At 43.1% G+C, this 17,365-nt stretch overlaps 1 protein-coding gene across 1 annotated transcript in view; it reads left to right on the top strand.

Annotated features, from left to right (window-relative positions):
* The window catches only part of LOC115159729 (corticotropin-releasing factor-binding protein), a 38,019-nt gene that overhangs the window by 2,924 nt on the left and 17,730 nt on the right, over positions 1-17,365 (top strand). The window lies entirely within an intron of this gene.

Raw genomic sequence — 17,365 nt, 5'->3', positions numbered from 1 at the left:
GTTTATTGCTTCTTTAATCAGGACAAAGGTTTTCAGCTCTACTAACATAATTGCAAAAGGGTTTTCTAATGATCAATTAGCCTTTTAAAATTAATAACTTAGATTAGCTAACACAACGTGCCGTTGGAACACAGGAGTGATCGTTGCTGATAATGGGTCTCTGTACGCCTATGTAGATATTCCATTAAAAATCAACCGTTTCCATCTACAGTAGTCATTTACAACATTAACAATGTCTACACTGAATTTCTGATCAATTTGATGTTATTTTAATGGACAAAAAATTAGATTTTCTTTCAAAAACAAGGACATTTCTAAGTGATGCCAAACTTTTGAACAATAAAAAATAAGACTGTCATGGAAAATTCCAAACAATGAATTTTGCAGTATTGACTTTGTTATTATCTTTGAGCAAAATAACACAGTATTAGGCATGGTAAAAGGCACAGAATTGAAGTTAATTAGCTTTAAAATGGCAAAAATGTATCTCAGCTCCATGGCAAAATGTGTAGAATTGCAGGACATTTGCTTTAAAATGGCAAAAATGTATCTTAACTCCATGGGGAAATTTGTAGAATATCACGAAATTGGCTTTAAAAAATCTCTACAGCCGGGCCAACCGCCCTGCCACGTCCACCACCTAAGACACTTTTTGATCCAGATAAAACCCTGTTATGGGATGTGTGTGCATGCATGCGTGAGTGTTTGGTTGTATTTCACATCAACCTGTTAGATATTAAGGCCCTGATCCCCTGGCCCATAGAGAGAAGTGGAATAAGGGAGGATAGTGGGAGGTAGTGGACGAAAGGTAAGGGGGAGTGCTGACAGAAAACATACAATGGTACGTCAAAGGGGTGGATGCTGGGGGGCTGTGGGAGGGCTGGAAGATCCGAGCTGATACTTTTAACTGAATCTCCCAGAATAGCTGTGTTTAGGGGATTAGGGAGGGGAGAAGCAGCCGTCTGCGTGTGGATGACGTCCTCCGTGCGTAGGACAACTTCTCCTGATGAAAACCAGTGCTACACAACGTGGAAATGCTGGATGGTATCATAACGTTTGCATTTCTGTTTTAAATTGGAAACATTCTCCTTTCAAATTTTTGTGAGGGAAAGGAGATAAGCATCATTGATAGAGAAGCGATAGGTAAGGTCCCTGCGAATCGACATAGATGGCGAGCTTATTGAACTGGTTTTCTGCACAATGGTTTGTGTCTGATAAGCCAGGCTGTTGGCATGTCATTACAGATAGTGTTTGGGATGTATGGTGGGCTTGGAAGTGATTACATCTGAGTGTTATGAAACCTCCAGGTGGTGGTATTGGACACCACCGATGGAAACAAGATGACTGTCCCCCACACACACCATGTTTTATTTTTATCTGCATAAACAAGTTTTTGGTTGGCTGCCTACGTGTTTTTTTTGGGGCCGCCTATGTCCAAACCATAAAAAAATGTAATAAATTAATATTAAGTGTATATATATATACATATAGAAAATACAGTGCCAGTCAAAAGTTTGGACACACCTACTCATTCCAGGATTTCTTTATTTTTACTATTTTCTACATTGTGGAATAATAGTGAAGACATCAAAACTACTAAATAACACATATGGAATCATGTAGTAACCAAAAAAGTATTAAACAAATCAAAATATATTTTATATTTGAGATTCTTCAAAGTAGCCACCCTTTGCCTTGATGACAGCTTTGCACACTCTTGGCATTCTCTCAACCAGTTTCATGAGATTACCTGGAATGCATTTCACTTAACAGGTGTGCCTTATTAAAAGTTCATTTCTGGAATTTCTTTCCTTCTTAATGTGTTTGAGCCAATCAGTTGTGTTGTGACAAGGTAGGGGTGGTACACAGAAGATAGCCCTATTTGGTAAAATACCAAGTCCATATTATGGCAAGAACAGCTCAAATAAGCAAAGCGAAATGACAGTCCATCATTACATTAAGATATGAAAGTGAGTAAATTCAGAAAATTTCAAGAACTTATTTATTCAAGGGCAGTCGCAAAAACCATCAAGCGCTACGATGAAACTGGCTCTCATGATGACTGACACAGGAAAGGAAGACAGAGTTACCTCTACTGCAGAGGAAATTCCACAAATTAACTTTTAACAAGGCACACCTGTTAATTGAAATGCATTCCAGGTGTTTACCTCATGAAGCTGGTTGAGAGAATGCCAAGCGTGTGCAAAGCTGTCATCAACGCAAAGGGTGGCTACTTTGAAGAATCTCAAATATAAAATATATTTTGAGTTTAACACTTTGTTGGTTACTACATGATTGCATTTGTGTTATTTCATAGTTTTGATGTCTTCACTTTTATTTTAAAACGTAGAAAATAGTAAAAATAAAGAAAACGCTTCGACGAGTAGGTGTGTCCAAACTTTTGACTGGTACTGTATATACAGTGCATTTGGAAAGTATTCCTGGCTACCCCTACCCCAGTCAACTGCCCGACACCCACCACAGCAACTCGCCCAAGCCTCCCCCATTTCTCCTTCACCCAAATCCAGACAGCTGATGTTCTGAAAGAGCTGCAAAATCTGGACCCCTACAAATCAACCGGGCTAGACAATCTGGACCCTCTCTTTCTAAAATGATCTGCTGAAATTGTTGCAACCCCTATTACTAGCCTGTTCAACCTCTCTTTCGTATCATCTGAGATTCCCAAAGATTGGAAAGCTGCCGCGATCATCCCCCTCTTCAAACGGGGAGACACTCTAGACCCAAACTGCTACAGACCTATATCTATCCTACCCTGCCTTTCTAAGGTCTTCGAAAGCCAAGTTAACAAACAGACAACCAACCATTTAGAATCCCACTGTACCTTCTCCGGTATGCTATCTGGTGTCAGAGCTGGTCATGGGTGCACCTCAGCCACGCTCAAGGTCCTAAACGATATCATAACCGCCATTGATAAGAGACATTACTGTGCAGCCATATCCATCGACCTGGCCAAGGCTTTCGACTCTGTCAATCACAACATTCTTATCAGCAGACTCAACAGCCTTGGTTTCTCAAATGACTGCCTCACCTGGTTCACCAACTACTTCTCAGAAAGAGTTTGGTGTGTCAAATCGGAGGGCCTGTTCTCTGGACCTCTGGCAGTCTCTATGGGGTGCAACAGGGTTCAATTCTCAGGCCGACTCTCTTCTCTGTATACGTCAATGATGTCGCTCTTGCTGCTGGTGATTCTCTGATCCACCTCTACGCAGACCACACCATTCTGTATACATCAGGCCCTTCTTTGGACACTGTGTTAACTAACCTCCAAACGAGCTTCAACGCCATACAACTCTCCTTCCGTGACCTCCAACTGCTCTTAAACGCTAGTAAAACTAAGTGCATGCTCTTCAACTGATCGCTGCCCGCACCCTCTCGCCCGACTAGCATCACTACTCTGGACGGTTCTGACCTAGAATATGTGGACAACTACAAATACCTATGTGTCTGGTTAGACTGTAAACTCTCCGTCCAGACTCACATTAAGCATCTCCAATCCAAAATTAAATCTAGAATTCCTATTTCGCAACAAAGCCACCTCCTTCACTCATGCTGCCAAACATACCCTCGCAAAACTGACTATCCTACCGATCCTTGACTTCGGCGATGTAATTTACAAAATAGCCCCCAACACTCAGCAAACTGGATGTAGTCTATCACTGTGCCATCCGTTTTGTCACCAAAGCCCCATATACTACCCACCACTGCGACCTGTACGCTCTTGTTGGCTGGCCCTCACTACATATCTGTTGCCAAACCCACTTGCTCCACCTTATCTCAGCTCACTGGTCACCATAGCAACACTCACCAGCACCTATTTCATTTTTTATTTTCTTTGTACCTTTATTTAACTAGGCAAGTCAGTTAAGAACAAATTCTTATTTTCAATGACGACCTAGTGGGTTAACTGCCTTGTTCAGGGGCAGAATGACAGAGTTTTACCTTGTCAGCGTGGGGATTCGATCTTGCAACCTTTCGGTTACTAGTCCAACGCTCTAGCCACTAGGCTACCTGCCGCCCCTAACTATATTGCACTGGTCATCCCCAAAGACAACACTTCCTTTGGCTGCCTTTCCATCCAGTTCTCTGCTGTCAATAACTGGAACAAATTGCAAAAATCACTGAAGCTGCACTCTTAACTTTAAGCATTAGCTGTCAGAGCAGCTTACCGATCACTGTACCTGTACACAGCCAATCTGTAAATAGCCCATCCAACCAAGTACCTCATCCCCATATTATTACTTACCTTCTTGCTCTTTTGCACCCCAGTATCTCTACTTGCACATCATCATCTGCACATCTATCACTCCAGTATTAATGCTAATTGTAATTATTTCACCTCTATGGCCTATTTATTGCCTACCTTCTTACTCTTCTACATTTGCACACACTGTACATAGATTTTACCATTTTTCTTTTCTATTGTGTTATTGACTGTATCATAACAAAATGTGGAAAAAGTCAAGGGGTCTGAATACTTTCCGAATGCACCGTATACACACACACACACACACACTGATGACAGCAGCTCCCTGATGGGAAGCCATGTTACCAACCACCCTGGGTGTGGCATCCAGTGGGCTTGGGCTGTATTCTGGGCACTGAGCTGGAGTCAAATCAATCTGCTCTGTCTGTCAGGAGACTTTGACACACGGCTGTCGTCTTCATTGACACTGGGCTGTGGGAGGTGTGTGTGTGTGTGTGTGTGTGTATTGTGTGCGTGTGTGTGTGTGTGACCCAATTGGACATGTGAGACTTGAGTTCTTGTCTGGCACTATGCTCTCCAGTGTCCAGACGCCTGAGGCAGTTCATCTTGGTAAGGTGTCAGCTTCTCTGAATAAGCTGTCAGCTGTATAATGAACGGGATTGGTTTTTAATACCAGGCGTCATGCATAGTCACTTTAACTCTACCTACATGTGCATATTACCTAAATTACCTCAACTAACCTGTGCCCCTGCACATTGACTCTGTACCGGTACCCCCTGTATATAGCCTCACTACTGTTATTTTAATGCTGCTCTTTAATTATTTGTTATTTAGATTTTTCTTAAAACTGCGTTGTTGGTTAACAGCTTGTAAGTACGCATTTCACTGTAAGGTCTACACCTGTTGTATTCGGCGCATGTGACAAATAACATTTGATTTGAATCTTCAAACTCAGTACAATTTACTATCCACAGATAAGGCTGAGCAGCAGCTACTCCGCGCACAAGGTTTTGTTTACGAACATGAAGAAGACTAGTCTACTTCTAGCTCATCAACTCAAGTGTAAATCTGCCTCACAGCTGATCCCTCAAATTCACAACACCTCGGGTGTCTTAACAGTTAGTCCTACTGAAATCAATAATACCTTAAAAAAAATCTGACCTTTACACGTTAGAATCACATGAAGACAATTAAATTCTGAATTTTGAAAACGCCCTGGACCAACCCATCGATCACACTTTTGTTAAAACCCGGCAAAGATGTATCTGAGTGTGGCTCATACAGACCGATCTCACTTTCAAAAGCAGATATAAAAATATTAGCAAAATTGTTTGCCTCTCAAATAGAATCCACTATGACAGACATATCAACGGCTCAGACAGCGTTTATTAAGGGTCACCACTCCTTTTCTAACATTTGACGTCTGCTTAATGTCATACACTCTCCTGCACCTTTGGACGTTCCCGAAGTGGTTCTCTTTTGATGCGGAGAAGGAATTTGACAAGGTAGAATGGGACTATTTATTCTCTGTACTGGGAAAATGTGGCTTTGGTGCAAACTTCATTTCCTGGGTCTGACTGTTGTACTCATCACCCAAGGCATCAGTACTTACAAACAAACTTCGTTCACAGTATTTCCCATTATCAAGGGCCACATGCCAGAGATGTCCAATGTCCCCTCTGTTATTTGACCTGGCGATAGAACCCCTTTCTATTATGCTAAAGGCCACCCTCAATACATGGTATCTGCAGATGGGGACTGGAACACAACGTTTCCTTGTATGCAGATGACTCGCTTTTATATATCTTAGACCCTGAAGCATGTGTCCCTGAGGTAGTGGACCTACTGCGTAGGTTTGGTGTGTTTTCAGGTAAATATAATTTCTCAAAAAGTGAATATTTTCCTATTAATGAATTAGCATTACAAATCCTCTTTAAATCTGGGTATTCCTCCAGGGCTTCATTGTCCAGAGTCTGCACAACTCTGCCAGGACCTTGGCTCAAGGGAGATACTAAAGTATTTTAGTACTATATCTCTTGACACAATGATGAAAATAATCATGGCCTCCAAACCCTCAAGCTGCATACTGGACCCTATTCCAACTAAACTACTGAAAGAGCTGCTTCCTGTGCTTGGCCATCCTATGTTGAACATAATAAACGGCTCTCTATCCACCGGATGTGTACCAAGCTCACTAAAAGTGGCAGTAATAAAGCCTCTCTTGAAAAAGCCGAATCTTGACCCAGAAATTATAAAAAACTATCGGCCTATATCGAATCTTCCATTCCTCTCAAAAATTTTAGAAAAAGTTGTTGCGCAGCAACTCACTGCCTTCCTGAAGACAAACAATGTATACGAAACGCTTCAGTCTGGTTTTAGACCCCATCATAGCACTGAGACTGCACTTGTGAAGGTGGTAAATGACCTTTTAATGACGTCAGACCGAGGCTCTGCATCTGTCCTCATGCTCCTAGATCTTAGTGCCGCTTTTGATACCATCGATCACCACATTCTTTTGGAGAGATTGGAAACCCAAATTGGTCTACATGGACAAGTTCTGGCCTGGTTTAGATCTTATCTGTCGGAAAGATATCAGTTTGTCTCTGTGAATGGTTCGTCCTCTGACAAATCAATTGTAAATTTCGGTGTTCCTCAAGGTTCCGTTCTAGGACCACTATTGTTTTCACTATATATTTTACCTCTTGGGGATGTCATTCGAAAACATAATGTTAAATTTCACTGCTATGCGGACGACACACAGCTGTACATTTCAATGAAACATGGTGAAGCCCCAAAATTGCTCTCGCTAGAAGCCTGTGTTTCAGACATAAGGAAGTGGATGGCTGCAAATTTTCTACTTTTAAACTCGGACAAAACAGAGATGCTTGTCCTAGGTCCCAAGAAACAAAGAGATCTTCTGTTGAATCTGACAATTAATCTGGATGGTTGTACAGTCGTCTCAAATAAAACTGTGAAGGACCTCGGCGTTACTCTGGACCCTGATCTCTCTTTTGAAGAACATATCAAGACTGCTTCAAGGACAGCTTTTTTCCATCTACGTAACATTGCAAAAATCAGAAACTTTCTGTCCAAAAATGACGCAGAAAAATTAATCCATGCTTTTGTTACTTCTAGGCTCGACTACTGCAATGCTCTACTTTCCGGCTACCCGGATAAAGCACTAAACAAACTTCAGTTAGTGCTAAATACGGCTGCTAGAATCCTGACTAGAACCAAAAAATTTGATCATATTACTCCAGTGCTAGCTTCCCTACACTGGCTTCCTGTTAAGGCAAGGGCTGATTTCAAGGTTTTACTGCTAACCTACAAAGCATTACATGGGCTTGCTCCTACCTATCTTTCCGATTTGGTCCTGCCGTACATACCTACACGTACGCTACGGTCACAAGACGCAGGCCTCCTAATTGTCCCTAGAATTTCTAAGCAAACGGCTGGAGGTAGGGCTTTCTCCTATAGAGCTCCATTTTTATGGAATGGTCTGCCTACCCATGTGAGAGACGCAGACTCAGTCTCAACCTTTAAGTCTTTACTGAAGACTTATCTCTTCAGTAGATCCTATGATTAAGTATAGTCTGGCCCAGGAGTGTGAAGGTGAACGGAAAGGCTGGAGCAACGAACCGCCCTTGCTGTCTCTGCCTTGTCGGTTCCCCTCTTCCCACTGGGATTCTCTGCCTCTAACCCTTTTACAGGGGCTGAGTCACTGACTTACTGGTGTTCTTCCATGCCGTCCATGGGAGGGGTGCGTCACTTGAGTAGGTTGAGCCACTGACGTGGTCTTCCTGTCTGGGTTGGCGCCCCCCCCCCCTTGGGTTGTGCCGTGGCGGACATCTTTGTGGGCTATACTCGGCCTTGTCTTCGGACGGTAAGTTGGTGGTTGTAGATATCCCTCTAGTGGTGTGGGGGCTGTGCTTTGGCAAAGTGGGTGGGGTTATATCCTGCCTGTTTGGCCCTGTCCGGGGGTATCATCGGATGGGGCCACAGTGTCTTCTGATCCCTCCTGTCTCAGCCTCCAGTATTTATGCTGCAGTAGTTTATGTGTCGGGGGGCTAGGGTCAGTCTGTTTCATCTGGAGTATTCTCTTGTCTTATCCGGTGTCCTGTGTGAATGTAAATATGCTCTCTCTAATTCTCTCTTTGTTTCTTTCTTTCTCTCGGAGGACCTGAGCCCTAGGACTACCTGGCATGATGACTCCTTGCTGTCCCCAGTCCACCTGGCCATGCTGCTGCTCCAGTTTCAACTGTTCTGCCTGCGGCTACGGAACCCTGACCTGTTCACCGGACGTGCTTGTTGCACCCTCGACAATTACTATGATTATTATTATTTGACCATGCTGGTCATTTACGAACATTTTAACATCTTGACCATGTTCTGTTATAATATCCACCCGGCACAGCCAGAAGAGGACTGGCCACCCCTCATAGCCTGGTTCCTCTCTAGGTTTCTTCCTAGGTTTTTGGCCTTTCTCAGGAGTTTTTCCTAGGGAGTTTTTCCCAGCCACCGTGCTTCTTTCACATGCATTGCTTGCTGTTTGGGGTTTTAGGCTGGGTTTCTGTACAGCACTTTGAGATTTCAGCTGATGTACGAAGGGCTATATAAATAAATTTGATTTGATTTGATTTGAAATCCCACAGGATACTATTCCATTTCGTATGTCCAAAGTCTAGCTTTAAATACTTAGGGATCAATATCACCCATACCTTGTCTTCCCTCCATGATGAGAAATTTACTCCCCTGATTAGCAAACTTAAATTGGACTTTCAGAGATTGATAATTCTCCATTTTACTTTATCTGGTAAAGTGAATTGTATCAAGATGAATGTATTGCCCAGATTTCTGTACTTGTTCCAATGTCGCCTTTTTTTTACCAAAGTATTTTTTCCCTTTGTGGATAAGCGTATCTTTTTTTATTGGACAGCGGGAATCCAAAAATACTGATAAGCCTGAACAGGAGAGGACTCCCACTTGAACAAAAACCCAGAGTGAATTGCTAACCAAATTTAGCTACCAAGCTAACTGAACCAAAAGAACACATGGCTCTCACTCTCTTCAACAATATTGGCCCAACCAAAACATCCCCTCAAACCAAAAATTTGGCAATCTGAACTAAACTAACCCAAGTTAACTATAAAACAATAGTCAAATAAGCCAAATTACAAATAAACAAACGTATCTATAATAAAGCAAAAACAATCCAGACAAAACCTTAACCAACTATGACAAAATGTTAAACTAAAATACTAAAGTAAGACTAAAGTACAATTAACTTTAACTTACGGACAAGCCCCCACTTGTCACAGGCCGGCTCATAGCCTGTGGCAAAAATGAGAGGACACAAACAACAGGTATAGGCCAATCAAAAGGGTTCTTTATTATAAACCAAAAACTATTAACTTTAAACAAAGAAAAGGGAATGAGGTGTGGAAATGTCATAATGTAGGGTGTATGTTTTATTTTTTATTTTATTTTATTTATTTCACCTTTTATTTAACCAGGTAGGCAAGTTGAGAACAAGTTCTCATTTACAATTGCGACCTGGCCAAGATAAAGCAAAGCAGTTCGACAACATACAACGACACAGAGTTACACATGGAGTAGAACAACATACAATCAATGATGCAGTAGAAAAAAAATAAGACTATATACAATGTGAGCAAATGATGTGAGATAAGGGAGGTAAAGGCAAAAAAATGCCATGGTGGCAAAGTAAATAAAGTATAGCAAGAAAAACACTGGAAAGGTAGATTTGTAGTTTGAAGAAAGTTCAAAGTTAAAATATAAATAATATGGTGCAAAGGAGCAAAATAAATAAAATAAATAAATACAGTAGGGGAAGAGGTAGTAGATTGGGCTAAATTATAGATGGGCTATGTACAGGTGCAATGATCTGTGAGCTGCTCTGACAGCTGGTGCTTAAAGCTAGTGAGGGAGATAAGTGTTTCCAGTTTCAAAGATTTTTGTAGTTCGTTCCAGTCATTGGCAGCAGAGAACTGGAAGGAGAGACGACCAAAGGAGGAGTTGGCTTTAGGGGTGACCAGAGAGATATACCTGCTGGAGCGCGTGCTACAGGTGGGTGCTGCTATGGTGACCAGTGAGCGGAGATAAGGGGGGACTTTACCTAGCAGGGTCTTGTAGATGACCTGGAGCCAATGTGTTTGGTGACGATTATGAAGCGAAGGCCAGCCAACGAGAGCGTACAGGTCGCAGTGGTGGGTAGTATATGGGGCTTTGGTGAGAAAATGGATGGCACTGTGATAGACTGCATCCAGCTTGTTGAGTAGGGTATTGGAGGCTATTTTGTAAATGACATCGCCGAAGTCGAGGATTGGTAGGATGGTCAGTTTTACGAGGGTATGTTTGGCAGCATGAGTGAAGGATGCTTTGTTGCGAAATAGGAAGCCAATTCTAGATTTCACTTTGGATTGGAGATGATTGATGTGAGTCTGGAAGGAGAGTTTACAGTCTAACCAGACACCTAGGTATTTGTAGTTGTCCACAAATTCTAAGTTAGAACCGTCCAGAGAAGTTATGCTGGACGGGCGGGCAGGTGCAGGCAGCGATCGGTTGAAGAGCATGCATTTAGTTTTACTTGTGTTTAGGAGCAGTTGGAGACCACGGAAGGAGAGTTGAATGGCATTGAAGCTCGTCTGGAGGGTTGTTAACACAGTGTCCAAAGAAGGGCCAGAAGTATACAGAATGGTGTCGTCTGCGTAGAGGTGGATCAGAGATTCACCAGCAGCAAGAGCGACATCATTTATGTATACAGAGAAAAGAGTTGGCCCAAGAATTGAACCCTGTGGTACCCCCATAGAGACTGCCAGAGGTCCAGACAGTAGGCCCTCCGATTTGACACACTGAACTCTGTCAGAGAAGTAGTTGGTGAACCAGGCAACGCAATCGTTTGAGAAACCAAGGCTACTGAGTCTGCCGATGAGGATGTGGTGATTAACAGAGTCAAAAGCTTTGGACAGGTCAATGAATACGGCAGCACAGTATTGTTTCTTATCGATGGCGGTTACGATGTCGTTTAGGACCTTGAGCATGGCTGAGGTGCACCCATGACCAGCTCTGAAACCAGATTGCATATCGGAGAGGGTGCGGTGGGATTCGAAATAGTCGGTAATCTGTTTGTTGACTTGGCTTTCGAAGACCTTAGAAAGGCAGGGTAGGATGGATATAGGTCTGTAGCAATTTGGGTCAAGAGTGTCACCTCCTTTGAAGAGGGGGATGACAGCAGCTGCTTTCCAATCTATGGGAATCTCAGACGACACGAAAGAGAGGTTGAACAGGCTAGTAATAGGGGTTGCAATAATTTCGGCAGATAATTTTAGAAAGAAAGGGTCCAGATTGTCAAGCCCAGCTGATTTGTGCAGGGATGCATGAATCTGTGTGTGTGAATATAACTGAGTGGAAACTACGTAAAACTACAAAGGAACAAACAAAACAGGATCATACCTGGAGGAGCAGAGAGAGAGAGAGAGAGTGGTTAGTGAAGCAGTTTAAATACCCTGAGCCCAGGTGGCTCCAATCACTAACGACCCTCCTCTGCCTGCAGGAGGAACCGCCCCTGCACTGCAGAGGAGGGGCCGTGACACTATGTTGACTATGATGTTAATATGGTGACAAAAATGTAGGCTGTGTGTAGAGGTTAGTGTTTATGATATGAAAGTTTGGCTTGGGAAGGTTTTTTCGCCTGGTCACAGAGAGCTGAAATGCTGTGCACTGAAGTCCATAAGCGAAGAGTAAAGATGAAAGGAGGAGAGCTCGTAGATGCCAAAAGGAATTATACAATGTTCAAAGGGATCATGCTGTTTGTATGTGGCTGCTGTGAAAGTGAACTGTTTTTGTGTGTGATCAGAAGAGTACTCATTCCGTCGATTCTGTTGAAAAACATTTCTTAAACGGAAGCACACGGAACAAAACGGGGATAAACATACCATAATTTGTCCAATAGAAACTCTCGTTTCTGAGATGACATATGAGATGAGTAATGTAGGGTATGTAAACATTATATAAAGTGGCATTGTTTAAAGTGACTAGTGATAGATTTATTACATCCATTTTTTTATTATTAAAGTGGCTAGAGATTTGATTCAGTATGTTGGCAGCAGCCACTCAATGTTAGTGATGGCTGTTTAACAGTCTGATGGCCTTGAGATAGAAGCTGTTTTTCAGTCTCTCGGTCCCTGCTTTGATGCACCTGTACTGACCTCGCCTTCTGGATGATAGCGGGGTGAACATGCAGTGGCTCGGCTGGTTGTTGTCCTTGATGATCTTTTTGGCCTTCCTGTGACATCGGGTGGTGTAGGTGTCCTGGAGGGCAGGTAGTTTTCCCTCGGTGATGCGTTGTGCAGACCTCACTACCCTCTGGAGAGGCTTGCGGTTGTGGGCAGGATGCTCTCGATTGTGCATCTGTAAACGTTTGAGTGTTTTTGGTGACAAGCCAAATTTCTTCAGCCTCCTGAGGTTGAAGAGGCGCTGTTGCGCCTTCTTCACCACACTGTCTGTGTGGGTGGACCATTTCAGTTTGTCCGTGATGTGTACACCGAGGAACATAAAACTTTCCACCTTCTCCACTACTGTCCCGCCGATGTGGATAGGGGGATGCTCCCTCTGCTGTTTCCTGAAGTCCACGATCATCTCCTTTGTTTTGTTGATGTTGTGTGAGGTTGTTTTCCTGATGTTGGACTAATGATTACACCCTAGATCAGCTAGATGCAGGCAAGAGAGTGCAAGGCGGTATTGAATGTATCAATGTCTATCACCTTGATTACTCAAATTTCTCTTGAACTGTGCACCATGTTGTAAACTTTCTTTCATAGGCTAGGTTGTAGGAACCTCATGATTGGTATAGGGAAAATTTTAGTATAATTTAGTAGCCTAAACCTATCGATGTTACATTGAGCTCGATGAATGGAATATGAATGACAGTCATCCGATATGCTGTAATTGAAATAATGCACCGACCACCACTGGAAAAGATATACAGTGCCTTCGGAAAGTGTTCAGACTCCTTGACTTTTTCCACATTTTGTTACGTCACAGCTTTATTCTAAAATGGATTAAAAAAAAAAATCCTCAGCAATCTACACACAATACCCCATAATGACAATGCGAAAACAGGTTTTTGACATTTTTACAAATGTATTAAAAACAGAAATATCTTTCATTTATCTATTGAAAAAATATTTTAATTACCCATTTTTCTCCCCAATTTCATGGAATCCAATTGGTAGTTACAGTCTTGTCCCATCACTGCAACTCCCGTACGGATTCGGGAGAGGCAAAGGTCGAGAGCCCTGCGTCCTCCGAAACACAACCAAGCCAAGCCGCACATCTTCTTGATACAATCCCCGCTTAACCTGGAAACCAGCCACATCAATGTGTCGGAGGAAACACAGTACACCTGGCGACTGTGTCAGCATGCATGCGCTTGGCCCGCTACAGGAGTAGCTAGAGCGCGATGGGACAAGGACATCCCGGCTGACCAAGCCCTACCCTAACACGGACGACGCTGGGCCAGTTGTGCACTGCCCGGTCACAGCCGGCTGCAACAGAGCCTGGACTCAAACCAGTCTATCTAGACCACTGCGCCACTCGGGAGGCCCAGAAATACCTTTTTTACATAAGTCAAATCAAATCAAATCAAATTTATTTATATAGCCCTTCGTACATCAGCTGAAATCTCAAAGTGCTGTACAGAAACCCAGCCTAAAACCCCAAACAGCAAGCAATGCATGTGAAAGAAGCACGGTGGCTAGGAAAAACTCCCCAGGAAAAACTCCCTAGAAAGGCCAAAAACCTAGGAAGAAACCTAGAGCGGAACCAGGCTATGAGGGGTGGCCAGTCCTCTTCTGGCTGTGCCGGGTGGATATTATAACAGAACATGGTCAAGATGTTAAAATGTTCATAAATGACCAGCATGGTCAAATAATAATAATCATAGTAGTTGTCGAGGGTGCAACAAGCACGTCCGGTGAACAGGTCAGGGTTCCATAGCCGCAGGCAGAACAGTTGAAACTGGAGCAGCAGCATGGCCAGGTGGACTGGGGACAGCAAGGAGTCATCATGCCAGGTAGACCTGAGGCATGGTCCTAGGGCTCAGGTCCTCCGAGAGAAAGAAAGAAAGAGAGAAAGAGAGAATTAGAGAGAGCATATATAAATTCACGCAGGACACCGGATAAGACAAGAGAAATACTCCAGATGTAACAGACTGACCCTAGCCCCCCGACACATAAACTACTGCAGCATAAATACTGGAGGCTGAGACAGGAGGGATCAGAAGACACTGTGGCCCCATCTGATGATACCCACGGACAGGGCCAAACTGGCGAAAAATAAGTGTTCAAGACCCTTTGCTTTAAGACTCAAAACTGAGCTCACTCCACCTGTGGTAAATGCAATTGATTGGACATGATTTGGAAAGGCCCCCACGTGTCTATATAAGGTCTCACAGTTGACAATGCATGTCAGTACAAAAACCAAGCCATGAGGTTGAAGGAATTGTCTGTAGAGCTCCGAGACAGGATTGTGTCAAGGCACAGATCTGGGGAAGGGTACCAAAACATTTCTGTAGCACTAAAGGTTGTCGAGAACACAGTGGCCTCCATGATTCGTAAATGGAAGAACTTTGGAACCACCAAGACTCTTCCTAGAGCTGGCCGCCCGGCCAAACTGAGCAATTGGGGGAGTAGGGCCTTGGTCCGGGAGGTGACCAAAAACCCGATGGTCACTCTGACAGAGCTCCAGAGTTCCTCTGTGGAGATGGGAAAAACTTCCAGAAGGACAACCATCTCTGCAGCACTCCACCAATCAGGCCGTTATGGTAGAGTGGCCAGGAGGAAGCCACTCCTCATGAGAAACAATATTCTCTGGTCTGATGGAACCAAGATTGAACTCTTTGGCCTGAATGCCAAGTGTCACGTATGGAAGAAACCTGGCACCATCCCTACGGTGAAGCATGTTGGTGGTAGAATTATGCTGTGGGGATGTTTTTCAGCAGCAGCGACTGGGAGACTAGTCAGGATTGAGGCAAAGATGAACGGACCAAAGTACAGAGAGATCCTTGATGAAAAGCTGCTCCAGAGCTCTCAGGACCTCAGACTGGTGCGAAGGTTCACCTTCCAACAGGACAACGACCCTAAGCACACAACCAAGACAATGCAGGAGTGGCTTCGGGACAAGTCTCTGAATGTCCTTGAGGGGCCCAGCCGGAGCCCGTATTTAAACCTGATCGAATATTGCTGGAGAGACATGCAAATAGCTGAGCAGCAACGCTCCCCATCCAACCTGACAGAGCTTGAGAAGATATGCAGATAAGAATGGGAGAAATTCCCTAAATACAGGTGTTCCAAGCTTGTAGCGTAATACCCAAGAAGACTCGAGTACTGAATACTTACAGTTGAAGTCGGAAGTTAGGTTACTTAGGTTGGAGTCAATAAAACTTATTTTTCAACGACTCCACCAATTTCTTGATAACAAACTATAGTTTTGGCAAGTCGGTTAGGACATCTGCTTTGTGCATGACACAAGTAATTTTTCCAACAATTGTTTACAGACAGATTATTTCACTTATAATTCACTGTATCACAATTCCAGTGGGTCAGAAGTGAACATACACTATGTTGACTGTGCCTTTAAACAGCTTGGAAAATTCGAGAAAATGATGTCATGGCTTTAGAAGCTTCTGATAGGCTAATTGACATCATGTGAGTCAAGTGGAGGTATACCTGTGGATGTATTTCAAGGCCTACCTTCAAACTCAGTGCCTCTTTGCTTGACATCATGGGAAAATCAAAATAAATCAGCCAAGACCTCAGAAAAGAAGTTGTAGCCCTCCACAAGTCTGGTTCATCCTTGGGAGAAATTTCCAAATGCCTGAATGTACCACGTTCATCTGTACAAACAATAGTACTCAAGTATAAACACCGTGGGACCACACAGCCATCATACTGATCAGGAAGGAGACGCGTTCTGTCTCCTAGAGATGAACGTACTTTGGTGCGAAAAGTGCAAATCAATCCCAGAACAACAGCAAAGGACCTTGTGAAGATGCTGGAGGAAACGGGTACAAAAGTATCTATATCCACAGTAAAATGAGTCCTATTACCTGAAAGGCTGCTCCAAAACCACCATAAAAAAGACAGACTACGGTTTGCAACTGCACATGGGGACAAAGATCGTACTTTTTGGAGAAATGTCGTCTGGTCTGATGAAACAAAAATAGAACTGTTTGGCCATAATGACCATCGTTATGTTTGGAGTGAAATAGGGGGATGCTTGCAAGCCAAAGAACACCATCACAACCGTGACGTGAAGCACGGGGGTGGCAGCATTATGTTGTGGTAGTGCTTTGCTGCAGGAGGGACTGGTGCACTTCACAAAATAGATGGCATCAGGAGGTAGGAAAATTCTGTGGAAATATTGAAGCAACATTTAAAGACATCAATCAGGAAGTTAAAGCTTGGTCGCAAATGGGTCTTCCAAATGAACAATGACCCAAAGCATACTTCCAAAGTTTTGGCAAAATGGCTTAAGGACAGCAAAGTCAAGGTATTGGAGAGGCCATCACAAAGCCCTGACCTTAATCCCATAGAAAATTTGTGGGCAGAACTGAAAAAGCGTGTGCGAGCAAGGAGGCCTACAAACCTGCCTTACACCAACTCTGTCAGGAGAAATGGGCCAAAATTCACCCAACTTATTGTGGAAAGCTTGTGGAAGGCTACACGAAATGCTTGACCCAAGTTAAACAATTTAAAAACGATGCTACCAAATACTAATTGAGTGTATGTAAACTTCTGACCCACTGGGAATGTGATGAAATAAATAAAACCTGAAATAAATCATTCTCTCTACTAATATTCTGACATTTCACATTCTTAAAATAAAGTGCTGATCCTAACTGACTGATTTTTACTAGATTTCAATGTCAGGAATTGTGAAAAACTGAGTTTAAATGTATTTGGTTAAGGTGCATGTAAACTTCCGACTTCAACTGTATGTAAATGTAATACACTGCTCAAAAAAATAAAGGGAACACTTAAACAACACAATGTAACTCCAAGTCAATCACACTTCTGTGAAAAAAAAACTGTCCACTTAGGAAGCAACACTGATTGACAA

This window comes from Salmo trutta, chromosome 23 (assembly GCF_901001165.1).
Source record: "Salmo trutta chromosome 23, fSalTru1.1, whole genome shotgun sequence".
NCBI lineage: Eukaryota > Metazoa > Chordata > Actinopteri > Salmoniformes > Salmonidae > Salmo > Salmo trutta.
The sequence above is the reverse complement of the archived record's forward strand: the minus strand, read 5'-3'. Positions and strand labels throughout refer to the sequence as shown.